This window comes from Haliotis rufescens, unplaced genomic scaffold (genome assembly GCF_023055435.1).
Source record: "Haliotis rufescens isolate VD_foot unplaced genomic scaffold, xgHalRufe1.0.p SCAF_31, whole genome shotgun sequence".
Taxonomy (NCBI): domain Eukaryota; kingdom Metazoa; phylum Mollusca; class Gastropoda; order Lepetellida; family Haliotidae; genus Haliotis; species Haliotis rufescens.
Window position 1 is genome coordinate 6,008,295 of NW_025964013.1, and position 14,326 is coordinate 6,022,620.

Genomic DNA, 14,326 nt, shown 5'->3' on the forward strand with positions numbered 1-14,326 from the left:
ATTTTACTCACTCACTCTAGCCGCATGAGGCGTCTACATGCGATAATATTAGGACCGTGGGACTTGTGGGTATAATTTCTGAAGGTATTGTACGTACGCTTCAGTGACTATTGAAGTAAAAGTGGATTTGGCTATCTTTCCCGAAAAGCGGTACGCAATATTTCTACAATACAACATGTCTGGTGGTATCATCATCTGTGATTTCATTTAAAGAAATAATATTCACATTTATTGCTTTAAACTGTACAGTAGCCTTGTAGGTTGGACATCAAGTTTTACAGTGTGGATATATTATGTAAATAATGTGAAGTGTGATACATGATTTGTTTCTCTCTCCATTTCTCTATCGGCGTTTTGGCGCCATGTTGATACCGATCGTAACCTTGCATTATCATGGTAACATACGGGACTCCATATCAATCCTCGAATAAGCGTGATGCTTGTGTTTATTGCGGAAGGTCATTTGTTCAAATGTGTTATGGGTTTTCGGACACTTAAGAAACATTCGTAGTTTTCTCTCTAGTCACACGAATAACTGAAACACATCTCATTGACTCTATGACTGACAACTATCCCTTAAAAAACTAGCCATCATCTGAGTATTTACAATGTCTGTGAATGCTATACCCCCTGTGCGAGTAATCGCGATAAACATGGCCGTCCGAAGACGTATTACGTCCGAAAACCTATGATCCGACGGTAAATATGAAACTTTGTATACACATAAGTCGATTGAAGTGCCTAGTTGACATCTTTTGCTGTACAGGAATTCAAACACATCATTGCATGTCGGACATATGTTCAAATGAGAGAAAAGTAATTTTCCGTAGCTGTTCGATTAAATGTGGAAAAATGAAAGAAAAAACAAAAACTATTTAGGATATTCAAAATGTTTAGATTATTTATTTTGTAGAGTGATCAGACTTGGTTAAATTGATGCATGTCATCGTACGCATATATCCAATTATTGCTTTGATCGATACTCATGATATTAATCACTGGATCGTCTGGTGCAGACTCGAATATTTACAGACCGTCGTAATTTAGCTGGAATATTGCTGAGTGCAGCGTAAACAACCAACAAAACAAACATTCCCCTGGGACAATCAAGCGTACGAATGTTGTCTATGTTGAAAATTGCTACTAACTTATATTTTGACGTTTTCTCCAGATAATTTTGACGCAATGCCGTTTAGCCTTATACCGTCGGCAAAACCTCTCTGTGTTGAGCTTAGTCGCTAAGAAGGTTCCCCGCTCTCTATGCGCGGCGTCACTATTTGTGATATAAGAGACGGCGCCCAGCTTATGTTTTGGTGTTGAGTGTAAAATCAGAAATCAACAAGTTAAACGAAAATTGGTGATAATCGTAGACATAAAAATGTTCGAGGAAATTGGTCTTATGTGAATATGAATATTGAGAAAACTCTTGCTGTCAAACAACAATAAATATTAACAAAAAAAATAAAAGTGACAAGTCTACTACATATCTACTTGTAATAAATATATTTATAAACAGAACAGTGTCACGTGATTTGTTCATGTGACTACACGCCATCTCAGCATCTTCCGGATCATCAACATATTCAAAGATATGTTCTGTGACACAGGTCTCGTCCAGTGATCTTATACAGTATCTCAAGGTAAATATCATCTTTTGTATAAAAGTGTGAAAGATGACCCTTAAATCCTAATTTAGAAAGAGGCATCTGAAAGTTACCACTGACAGCCGGCGTTAGCAAACGTGCTGAGAGCCTCGACACTGCCTGTGCATATTTCACATAATGATTGATTACCGCGATATGACTCAACACAGGGCAGTTTTTAATTTAAAAGTTATGTAATTCTAAAAAGTCTTCCACCAGTGGACGTTGTGTTTGTTTATATGTTTTATTTTCATGACGCTTTACGTTGATGTCATAACATACACCGGTCACGATGCCGGCGGGTGCACGATACGCCAGGTTGATGACCAACAGATCTCTGTATCGTGGACATATAGGGACCTTATCTCGTCACATCATGTTGATGAAGTATATGACATTCTGATGACAGATTGTCAAATGTCAGATGCGTGGTTTGTCAGTGGCCAAGTGATCATCCATCGATAAACTCTGTGATAATTCATTCAGTGGCCTCTGGTCTCATGCACTTGTCTCTGTAAGGGGTGTAAGGTATTAATAAACAGGTGGCAAATAGGCTATATCGTTAAAGGGAAACAACACTCCAAGTTGAAAGAATTGAAATATGGATCAGGTTTTTTCTTCGCTGATTCAATAACTGCTTATGACGGACTATAATTTTGACTGGTTTGACTTGTGTTCGGTGCTCTTCTCGCTGCACTGCGCGATGCGACTCCTGTCGGAGGATTGAAGAATGATGAGCCCTATATCACCACAAAGGTATACAACTGCAGCCAAACTGACATGTGTTTATGTTGTTGATTAATGCAGACGTAGCTTGAAAGGGGGAAGCTATCGGTCAAAACCACATACTATGCACAGTAAAAACCCACCTAGTATCCCTTCAGAGAATTCAGGTAAACAAACAGGTGATAACACACTTGGTCAATAAAAATATGAAATGTGAGATACGGTATCATTAGACATGATGATTAACCATCTAAATTGTATTTACTGTTCTGCTAGGCATGCAGAAATAAGATTACTGTGTGTATTTTCTCTTAAATTAAGCAGGAAATAGCAATCAGCTGTGTGCACATTTCCTACCAATCTACCGATGATTTGGTTAAAAAAATAAATAATATAACTTTAAAGAATTTTGATGCAATGATTGGATGAATTCTTTTTGTACTTATGTTATCAGAAATAATATATTCCAATATTGAGTTATTTTAGTTGTAACTTTTACTACATGTATATATATTTAAAATAATAATAACCATAAGCGTAGCACTTTGGAACTGATTGCTATTTACGTATATTTGTTACATTTGGAACAAGTTGATCAGTCACATTTGATGCCTCCTGCTTTCTTGCAACAGTGAATAAATGAAAACTAGATGCAGATATTTTAATGACAACCATAAAAGTTATATGTGTAATATCAGGCAGTTAACTTGTTTGAGGAATGTATCTGTCAATATTCACATAAATAGAGGTTATCACGCGAATGTGTTTGGGGATTGTAAATATCCTGCATTAGGAATAAACATTGTATTTAGCGAGCCTTGGTGAGCTAAATACATAGTGTTTATTCCTAATACAGGATATTTACCATTCCCAAACACACAAGCGTGATAACTTCTTTATCATATAATATCATTCTTTAATTCTGTGCTTCAAAATCGCTTTCCCTCTCTCAAACATGTCAAAAACATTACTGAAACATTGCGAGTTTTCCTGGAATGCGCGCATTAATATTTATTACGTCACAGGGTAAGTGATGAGTCAGTCGGACAGTGACAGTAGCCAATATAGTTCCAACTGAAATCTCTTTCTTATACAGTGGCGAAGCAACATATACGCAAAACAACAATTGTTTTTAATTACCTTTCGCGGCAATCCATCGGTCTGTCTGCTAGAGTAACTGCACTTTGTCAAATGGAAGCTACTCTAACCCTAGTCTATGAGACATCACGGCCACGGTCAGACGTTGTTGACAGTCGGTCTGTCCTGTCATAACGTTAAGAAGTGTAGTCAGATGAACACACAGCGACAAAACGAAACAAGGTAACAATTCAAACATAATTCGGCCAAATCCAACTATTTTAATTTGTGGAGAAAGGTTCAAGCCGCAGAGGTCTACAAGCACAGATATGGCTACTGATCCCGCTTGGCTAGGCCTCATGCCCTCGCAAAATTGTGTCGAAATTTATATCTCCAAAGTTGCAAAACTTATAAAATGCCTTAGCTACGTCACAGTTAGACACTGATTTTCAGTATATTAGACTGTTCTTTTGATAATGAAAGCAATTATCTCTGTAGTTTATCCAGATTCCTGATGGTTAATTCTGACTCGATCGCCGAATGACGAGGGCGACGCCATGTTTGTTTATAAACAGTGAAAGGAGTCCCTACTTGACCTTTGATATTTGCATCTCTTTCCGCATATGACCCCAACGGATATCGTTTTTATCTGTTGGCTTTATCCTGCCGAGAAACCTACCAATGATATGATAAAGGAACAATATCCCATACATTTGAAGCTGTTCATAGAAACTGGTTCAATGTTACGTGTCTTTGTAACAATCAATATTTTAACATATATATTCAACTTTCTAGGATATAACCTGTGTTCGTTTCCCAACTGATCACATAAGTTTGTTTCAGATACTTCACATAGGTGTTATGTCTCATTGGTCAGCTGAGAGAGCACACGTGACAACTATGTTTATAATGTTGACGGTTCTTTAAAAAATATCCAGTGAGTTACATAACAATGACCTATCAATCAACATATTACGGGCTAGTCCTTTGAACAAAGTATATTGTCTTACATAGGCACTCCATGACCAGATATGGTCGAATTCTGTCTGCTTTAGTAAACCTACATATATAAACGCTAAATTTTGACATATCCACTGTGCAAGATAACAGTGATTAATCAATCAACATATTATTCAGGGTTAGAAATTGGCAATAGTCCTATAGTCCTTGGCAAACTGCCCAATAGTAAAGGTATCCTAAGGACTAGTAGAATTTTGACAGTTTTAAAGGTTTTGCTATATGCTATCATTATAAGGACTAGTGGACTGAAACTGTTAGTTTCTACCGCTGTTATTGGTTAATCCTTTAATCAATGTTTTTGGCAACTGAACCAACCATTCCTCTCTTGCTGCGCTGCCACGTGCACATTACATAACATGTTATACATTCACCACATCAGACCTGGATTTATAACCCAATCCTAGATTAATAATTACCCCAGACATGAAAAATGCCAATTGCAAACCACTGATTGCTATATATCCTTGACACCCTCAGAGGCAGGGTTGAACATTATCAAGTTAATTTGCATAGTCTTTGTTAGGTACTCTGAGTGCTTCTACCACTAATTATACCTGTAATAAAGCCATTAACTGATCATCAAGTGAATGACAACAAATACACAGGTGTAGGGTTATACCATGAAACATGGATGACAAGAAGGGAGTATTAATTGTTGTATTGTAAGCAATTTGCCTAGGAAAATAGGGTCGTTGCTCTTTCGAGTATATGAACTAACTTATATTGTTGCAAACATAATACGTACACGTATTTGCTGTATACTAAACTCATAATTATGCATACAAATTTACAAACGCAGATGAATTTGCAAGGTGACAGGTTATAGTGAGCATGATGCAGTCAAATGGGAACTCCCCTAAACGAGCTCCTCCAGCTGCCCCGTCACTGGTCTGAAGCCCGGTTTGTTTGGTCGCTTACGTTAATTTAAATTATTTACATCTTGTGATTACACAGGTTAATTAAAATGGCGCCGGCTAGACGACTGAGGGTTGGAGTGTTGTTTCCCTTTAACAGCATTTGTCAAACAGAATTTCTTGTCCGCTTGTTTTGCTGATAACTTACATATTTGATTGAGCATGCATTGACAAGGTTCTGCCTCTTTGCCAAACTCGTCAATGATGCAAATCTTGCAATAAAGATATGCAATGATGCATGCAGGAGTTATCAGTTTTTAGCAGTGTTTAAAATACCCGCCTCTCCGACATTCTGAGATCTCCTGTTTTGCTGACGGGCGGTCAGTTTTGAAAAGTTGCATGCCCAATGGTCAGGCTGTTACTGCATTCCTTAAATTACCAAAGCATTCTTGTTTTAATTCAGTATAAGTGGTAAATTAACTGTAAACATATTTAACACAGTATTTCAAGTTTCTGGCTTCATTTTCTTTTTGCCAAATGCTTGAAATTATCCAATCAGAATGTATGTAGTTAAAGGGTCATTACGTCTACGGTTCAGTGTGTTTTCAAATCATGCGTGAAACAATTTTCCAAGTGTGACGTCACATGCCCCATTTAATTCTCAAAACCAAAACAATAGAGTTCTGCACAGTAAAGCCAAAAACACAAGCGTGGGCAGAGTAAACAGGCTTCAGTCTTGTTTTGCAATAGTGAGTGAGTGAGTATAGTTGTACGCTGCTTTTAGCAATATTCAAGCAATATCACGGCAGGGGACACCAGAAATGGGCTTCACACATTGTACCCATGTCGGGAATCGAACCCCGGGTCTTCGGCGTGACGAGCGAACGCTTTAACCACTAGGCGACCTGACAGTCCCTGTTTTTCAATAGAGGCAAATTGAAGAGAAAGTATGTGGAAGTTGCCAGCTTGATTAGATTAGAAGCCAGTGTTTATCAACGCTTAGATTACAACAAAAATATGCCTCGGTCGTATAGAACCAATCACTCTCCTACCCAGAGTTCCTTGTAGCCAGTCTAGAACCCGTCACATCGCCCTGTCTTACACACTCCTTTCACATGTTTTTCATCTGTTTCCTTTTGGCCGAGTCTACACATTTAGATAAACATCCATCAGGAAATTTTAACTTTAACTGAGAAAATATCACAAAACGTTAAAAACTACTTACATAGTGCATATTTGCCCTCCACGTCCTACGTAGAGCTAGTGATATACAGTCACTGTGATGTGTAAAGCTATATTGTCATGCACCTCACTGTTGCAGTTGTAGTACCGGTAGTATATCTATGTATTTATCCCAAAAATATGTAAACCGCACTGAACAGCTTGCATTAGGTCTGTCTGTTCTTATTACAGAAAAAGTGCGTTTGTTTACAAACAAGTTAAAAGTCCGGTCACATGATAAGCCTACACCGGCGGTGTGGCCACTGGAGCAGAAAGGGAATAAGTCGAGCAGAGCAGAGTAAGCTTGGGGGGTTTGTTTATGACTTTGCTAAGAGTTTTGTTGTTTCTTAGGAAATATTTTCATTGATTTATAACAGAATGAAATGACACTGATAAATTTTGCAGCTTTAACTGTAGTTTCATTTTGTAACCTATTTAGTGTTCCAGTAACTATTAATTGCCAGAACGGCATTAGGCACGTGCCAAGTCTTGTGACATCAGTTATAAATGCTTAGAGGTGTAACCGTAATCCATACACATGGAAATTTTCTAGACTAACAAATAAAAGTTACAACAGTGTAAACATAAGAACATAAACATATGAAAATTATTGTGCCTCTCTTGGACCATGTGGACATATTTTGTGTTTTCTTTGTCCATTCTCTACAATTGTGTATTGGATTTCTGTGAAAACCCTGTTACAGTTTCTGAAAGACTCAATGCACCAGTTTCCATGCTCTATAGTGTTCCTAAGCTTTGTAATATTTTTGCTCTGTTGATTTTCAGTGTTTTCTGTCCAAATGTGCTGCCACATATACATGTTTATCATATATTGGGTCGTTTTCTTGGCAGGATAAAGCCAACGGATAAAAACGATATCCGTTGGGGTCATATGCGAATAGAGATGCAAATATCAAAGGTCAAGCAGGGACTACTTTCAGTGTTTATAAACAAACATGGCGTCGCCCTCGTCATTCGTCGATCGAGTCAGAATTAACCATCGGGAGTCTGGATAAACTACAGAGATAATTGCTATCATTATCAAAAGAACAGTCTAATATACTGAAAATCAGTGTCTAACTGTGACGTAGCTAAGGCATTTTATAAGTTTTGGCAACTTTGGAGAAACAATTTTGCGAGGGCACGAGGCCTAGCCAAGCGGGATCAGTAGCCATATCTGTGCGGCTTGAAACCTTTTCCACAAATTAAAATAGTTGAATTTAGACGAAATATGTTGGAATTGTTACCTTGTTTCGTTTTGTCGCTGTGTGTACATCTGATTGCACTTCTTAACGTTATGACAGGACAGGCCGACTGTTAACAACATATGAACGTTGCCGTGACGTCTCATAGACTAGGGTTAGAGTAGTTTCCCTTTGACAAAGGGCAGTTACTCTAGCGGACAGACCGATGGATTGCCGCGAAAGGCAAAAAACAATTGTTGTTTTGCGTATATGTTGCTTTGCCAATGTATAAGAAACATATTTTAGTTGGAACTATATTGGCTACTGTCACTGTCCGACTGACACATCACTTAATCAGTGACGTAATAAATATTAATGCGGGCATTCCAGGAATACTCTCAATGTTTCGGTAATGTTTGTGAGAAAGGGAAAGCGATTTTCAAGCAGAGAATTAAAGAATGACATCATATGATAAAGAGGTTATCACGCTTGTGTGTTTGGGGATAGTAAATATCCTGTATTAGGAATAAACACTATGTATTTAGCTCGCCAAGACTCGCTAAATACAATCTTTATTCCTAATGCAGGATATTTACCATCCCCAAACACACTCGCGTGATAACCTCTTTATACTTTGAATATTCTAGAAACCGGAAGAAGGTACTTTCCAATAAGTAATAGCTTCCTCATTGATGCAGACGTCAAATCAGTTGTTTTAATCTGAGGTTGTTTTTCTGATTAAAACTGGATTGACGAAATGAGCAAAGCGTAATTATTAACATCATGGTAGAATAATGATAATGTCTTTGTTACTATGACAAATATGGCATGTTCTTTTAGAAAAAGTTGGAAATATTATTATTCTGCTTTGGTTAAGTAGAGTCAGGTATAAATAACTACTTTGGTTGTATCCTAAATTGTCTCTAAACATTAGTCAACTGTTGTGAAAAGAAAGATGGGAAAAAACACACCATGAATTATGTTTGGTCAAATGAACAGTTATAGATAATCCTTAAGAAGCAACCCCTAAGTGTCTTGTTTGAAATTAGCAAAATGAGTATTCGGAATTACCAACCGAGAATGTCAAGTCAACTAGTCAAGAAAATTAACCATAAAAGATATTGATCTTGCCTTGTGCACAGGATGGTAGTAACTTGTCCTTGTAGGCTTTGAGTGCTGATCTGTTTCATGGAGAAAAACATATGTGCATTCATATTTATACATTTACTGGGTTTCTGGCAATATTCCTGGGCATTTGATGCTCTGTTGGCATGCATAGACGTCAAAGAAATATCACTTGCATATTCCACCTGTTAGTGTGCATAAACAATTAGTACTATCAAGATATAACTTAAAATACTTAAATAATATTTCATATGTGCAATCAATTGCTTCAGGTGGATGAGCATTTCCCAAAACCTGGTCAAAAATAATGTAAATTTTGTGATAAGGCTTTTCTTGACATGATGATTTACAATTTCATTTCTATTTCTAGTTACATTAGGCATTCTGTTATATGCAGAGATTAATATTATTGCGTGTAATTCTCTTATTAAGTATAACACGTTTGTGTTTTACACGATACAGGCAATCCATTATCTTGTCACAGGATCCTTTTGATTTGGAAGCCTCGAGGTACAGCTCTGCACTTTTGACCTCAACATGCTCACTGATTAATTACATAATCAATTTTTCAGCCACATATAAAACCATGCCACACCTAGAATAAATAGACAATGTACCAGATCATTATGTTACCATGGTTACCTTCTTGTTTTGAATTTCTTTGATAAAGATGACCACATTTCATGTTTATGAACCTTTTTCTAAACATTACAACTGGCTGAAATATTGTTATTAAAGGCATCCAAATTGAAAGTTCTTACACAATTGGAAAAAAATATTGTGAATTAAAACAAAAATCTCCTCAGTCATGTCAGGATGAGGTATATCAGCATGTTAGGGTATTGAAATGATTTGTTTTGGTGAAAAAGATTTACCAGTAACTGTTTATATCAATGTATAATGTATTGGTGCCATTGCCATTGCATAACTTTCTATTTTTGGCGGGGGGTGGAATTTTGTTTGGGGATTTGATATTTTTTAAGCTACAAAACCAGATATTTTTTATAATTAGGGCTGTGACTTCCTGTGAGACTAAATATTTTTTTAAAAAGAACCCCTTTGCATCAATTTAATTTTTGTAGCAGACAATTTATTTTTAACAGTCTTATAATTTTAACGCCCCATGGGAACCTTGGTTAGAATAGAACTGTTTCTTGTGCTTCAAGGCAACTATTTGGATCCATGGTCAGGTTTGGGCTGTTTGTGTGACGTCACCATGTTGGTGTGGATCATGGCTCCTGATTTCAGGTAGTGGTTTGCCTGATCCTGACTCAGTTATTTACAGGCTATTGCAATATAGCTGGGATATTGCTGGCTGGCGTAAAAAAGTTAAATATATAGGGTGTCCTTAGATTCAGTTTGAAATGCTATTGCACCAAACTTCAAGGACACAATGACCCCCTTAATTTAACACTAGAGTCACTCACCACTGTTGACAAGATGTAGTTGTGCACTGCCTCTAGATAGATGATACTGAGACACATCCTCCTGAGTAGCTTCAGTGTCCGGGTGAAGACAAGGGATGCTCTCGGCTTACGGTGATACATCACTGCTGGTGACAGGTCTGTTTCTGACTTAAGCCCTTCTCGACTCGCAGTTGCAGATGGCTTGCTAATCCTCACCCCTAATAATCACTTTTCTTTTCTTGGTCGTCTTTGAATTCTCAGAACGCACTTCTTGATGCCTTCTTGCAGTGTTCAGAAGGAAAAAACAGAAATGGCAGTTTATAAATGTTGCATCCATTGTAGTGGTAGTTGAAAGTGTGTGGCTGCTTGTACAAGTCCCGACTGATGCCGATTTATAGTGCTAGCTCACTGAGATACCATGCCGCAGTTTAACATGAATACCCCACTCAGACACAGTATACTGACTCCGAGCCGACCAGTCCTTGTTTTAGCCCCTTAATGCCAAGCGCCAGACAGGGTAGCAACAAGTACCATCTTTTAACGTCTTTCGGTATGACGCTGCCGGGGATCGAACCCCGGACCTTCCGCTCTCCGGGCGAACGCTCTACCACCAGACCACGGAGACGGTCTGTTGTTGAAGTGGTATATGGTATAGGATATGGCATGACTGAAGGACACTTTACAGAGAGGTTGGATGTACCTTATCATGTTCTAGACTTGAACACAAACAATTCTTGATCTGTTTGTCAAGCTTCTGGAGACGTTGCAGCCTGTTTTCTTTGATGTACTCTCTTCAGTATAATTATTTGGGGCGATAGGGTAGCCTAGTGGTTAAAGCGCTCGCTTGTCACTCCGAAGACCCGGGTTCGATTCCCGACATGGGTACAATGTGTGAAGCCCATTTCTGGTGTCTCCCGCCGTGATATTGCTGGAATATTGCTAAAAGTGGCGTAAAACCATACTCACTCATGCAGTATAATTATTTGACAAAATGCACTTTTATTTTATTACATATTTTTGAAAATTGTATTTAGTTTTCATTAAGAACCTGCAGTAATATTAATGTAGTGTATTGTGTACTAAATTCCACTATTTTCCCTATTTCCCTTCAGCCAGGAACTGACTAATCCCCATGTTACAACACTCCATTGTCCATACTTGGTCTTTGTCCACAACCGTAATTAAGTGTCACAATTGAATTGTTATTAGTCACTTGTAACTAGATTCTGTGTATTAATAGTTACTTTAACCAGTGACATTTGTGATCCATATTTCAATGCCCACAAGAACTGCGTAATGGGTCACCACCATCTATATATAAATTTGTTTGTTTGTTGTTTAAAGCTACACTCAGCAATAATCCAGCTACATGATTGCGGTCTGTATATTATTGAATCTGGACCTGACAATCTTGTGATTGACATCATGAGCATTGATCTACACAATTGGGATACAATGACATGCATCAACTAAGTCAACGAATCTGACCACCTGATCCCGTTAGCTGCCTCTTATGACAAGCATGGGTTGCTAAAGACCAATTCTAACCCGGATCTTCATGGGACTATATATATATCAGCATTAGAAACTAACATTTTTAGTCCACTAGTCCTTATAATGATAATACATAGCAAACCCCTTAAATATGGCAAATTTCTACTAGTCCTTATGATACCTTAACTATTGGGCAGTTTGGCAAGGACTACAGGACTAGTGCCAATTTCTAACGTTGTATATAAATAGTATCTTTGTGGGGGGATAGGTAAGAAGCGATCAAGGGGAGCTGGACCTCGGAGTTGTCCGGAGTGCTGGCACTTGTTCTGCTCCAGACCAATGGTCAATCAAAAACCCATGCACATAAGTTCACACTGAACTTTATCTATACTCTGTATACTTGTATATATAGATATATCAATCTATATCTGAACGTCATCTCATCTTCTTTGTCAATCATTACCATCAATCAAGTGGACCGCCTTATAACAGACATTGGTAATATAATTACGTTGGCAACCGATGTTGATCTGCCTCAGTGTTGACAAAATAATCGACTATAATAATACATACCTTACAGCTCTTACCCTGACAGATCTAGAGGGTGCCCCAAGGACATGTTTCTTTGTTTCCTCTGTGATTTGAGAAGTGTCCACCCTCTTTTTATGAATCTTGGATCCACTGCTTCACTTCCAGGAATTGCTCGTACTTCAGCGCATTTTACTTGTTCTGGTGCTTCAGTTTGCAAGACAGTAGGTTGAATGGTATGTCCTGATAAGCAGAGTTACAGATAAGCCCAAAAATGTTCAAAAACCAATTACTTTCAATTTACTTGCGTACGAAACGTATGCAGTAAATGAAAAACTCAAATGTATTAAAACATCACGTGTAAATACCCAATGAAGCTTTTTCAGCATGCGTACAATGGAGCTAATTTCCGAAACACAATTGCTTGCTAATTTACTTTCCAAGTCAAGCCTATACATGTAGTTAGAACCGTTATATACATCTAAGACATTATTATTATTTTTTAAATCTCAAAATGTTTACATATTTTTGGAAAAACCCAATAGAGTGATGAATATATGAGTAAAAAAATATTGGTTACCCAATCAAATATGTAATAACCCAATTAAAATAGAAACCTTTCAGTTTCTAACTCAATTGCTCAAAAAGTTATCTGGAGCACTGGATAAGTATGACAAGTTTTGACAATCTTTTGGCATTACAAGTAGGTCACTCTGACCTACTTTCAATGAGAAGCATTTGCCATATTCTTTTTGAAACCATAATGTGATTGGACATCTTAGGGATATCATATCATGTGTAGCTCTTATGGGAAATCTTTTGGGATCTGTTTCCATTTTTGCAAGTACATGTACCTGCAAAAGTTTTTTCAGGCTTTCTTCAAGGATCAGAATGAATAATGAGGCTACTGTCTGTCTTCATACCATTTTGTCAACATTTAGTTCTCCTGCCTGAAGTTAGTAGTGGGATTCAAAGCATACATGTTCTTTGTCCCCATAGATATTTTACAGTTTGACCTTGTTGTGGCTATGCTCTTTAATTCTCTCCAAATGCATGTTATGTTATTTATGTTTTACTGACATCAATGACAAAAATGATGTCTGATGCTATTCACTATTTTGACTTGTGCCATATGTTCCTGTGTTTTTTTCAGGTGAACACCTGACTTGCCTTTGCATGTGTTTTTTGATGGGTGCCACCAGTGGGGCAGGATGTGCTCACTTTTTACCATCACTATTTGATTGTGATTCATTAAACGTATGCTGATGATATTGTCAGAATCATACAATGTACACTACTTTCAGCAGAAATTTCTTATGGTATTTGAAAGGGTTTTGTCGCTTTGAATGTCTTCAGAAATTGCCATGCAGAGGGAGCTGACCTGTATGTTTATCCTGCTATTAATGTCATGTCTTGTTCAGATCAGTATATGTTTGTGGTTATTTCAGTATTCATGATAATTTTTTGAATATTAACACAGACAAGCACCTTGTGAAGTGTCTGTCTTTGTTGACATATTAAACTGTTGACTTATGAAGGTGAGCTACAGTGACGTGGCACTATTTTTTTTTCGACTTTCATCTTTTTGGAGCATGCTGAGGGGAGGAACATGATGACACCTACATTTTGGGGGGATGTGTTGCATGTTCAGCACATTTCAGAACTCATATGTTGTAGTGTTTTATTTAATAAAAACAAACTCAGTTGTGAACAATGTTTACACATCTTCCAAAAGAAGCCACAAGGCTTTGGAACAGAAACTTTGGTATGAGGTGTAGCACTGCAATGTGATTCAATTTCCGATGTCTTCATGCTTGATGTATAGAGCTGAATTTTATGCAGGGGGTGCTGACAAAGCTCAATTTTGTTCAAGGCATCGAAATTGATTTTATTTTTATGTTTGAAGATGTTTGTGAATAATCTGAGAAGCCAGCAGCAGGCCCAGTGGACTGACACTTTGAGAGGATGTGTGGCAAGAGAACATGCACAAAGGAACTCACTTTTATCAAGGGATGAAAATCTATTATTGATGATAAATTGTTTCAAAT

General features: G+C 37.5%; 1 protein-coding gene across 13 annotated transcripts in view; it reads left to right on the forward strand.

The window, feature by feature from the left end:
- The first annotated feature begins 1,526 nt into the window (after positions 1 to 1,526).
- Positions 1,527 to 14,326, forward strand: part of LOC124114742 (TBC1 domain family member 5-like) — a 73,120-nt gene continuing 60,320 nt past the window's right edge. For all 13 annotated transcript variants that reach the window (XM_048380561.1, XM_048380565.1, XM_048380560.1 and 10 more), the window contains exon 1: positions 1,527 to 1,640. The gene's annotated coding sequence lies outside the window, so the exon portion shown is untranslated. The remainder of the gene's footprint in view (positions 1,641 to 14,326) is intronic.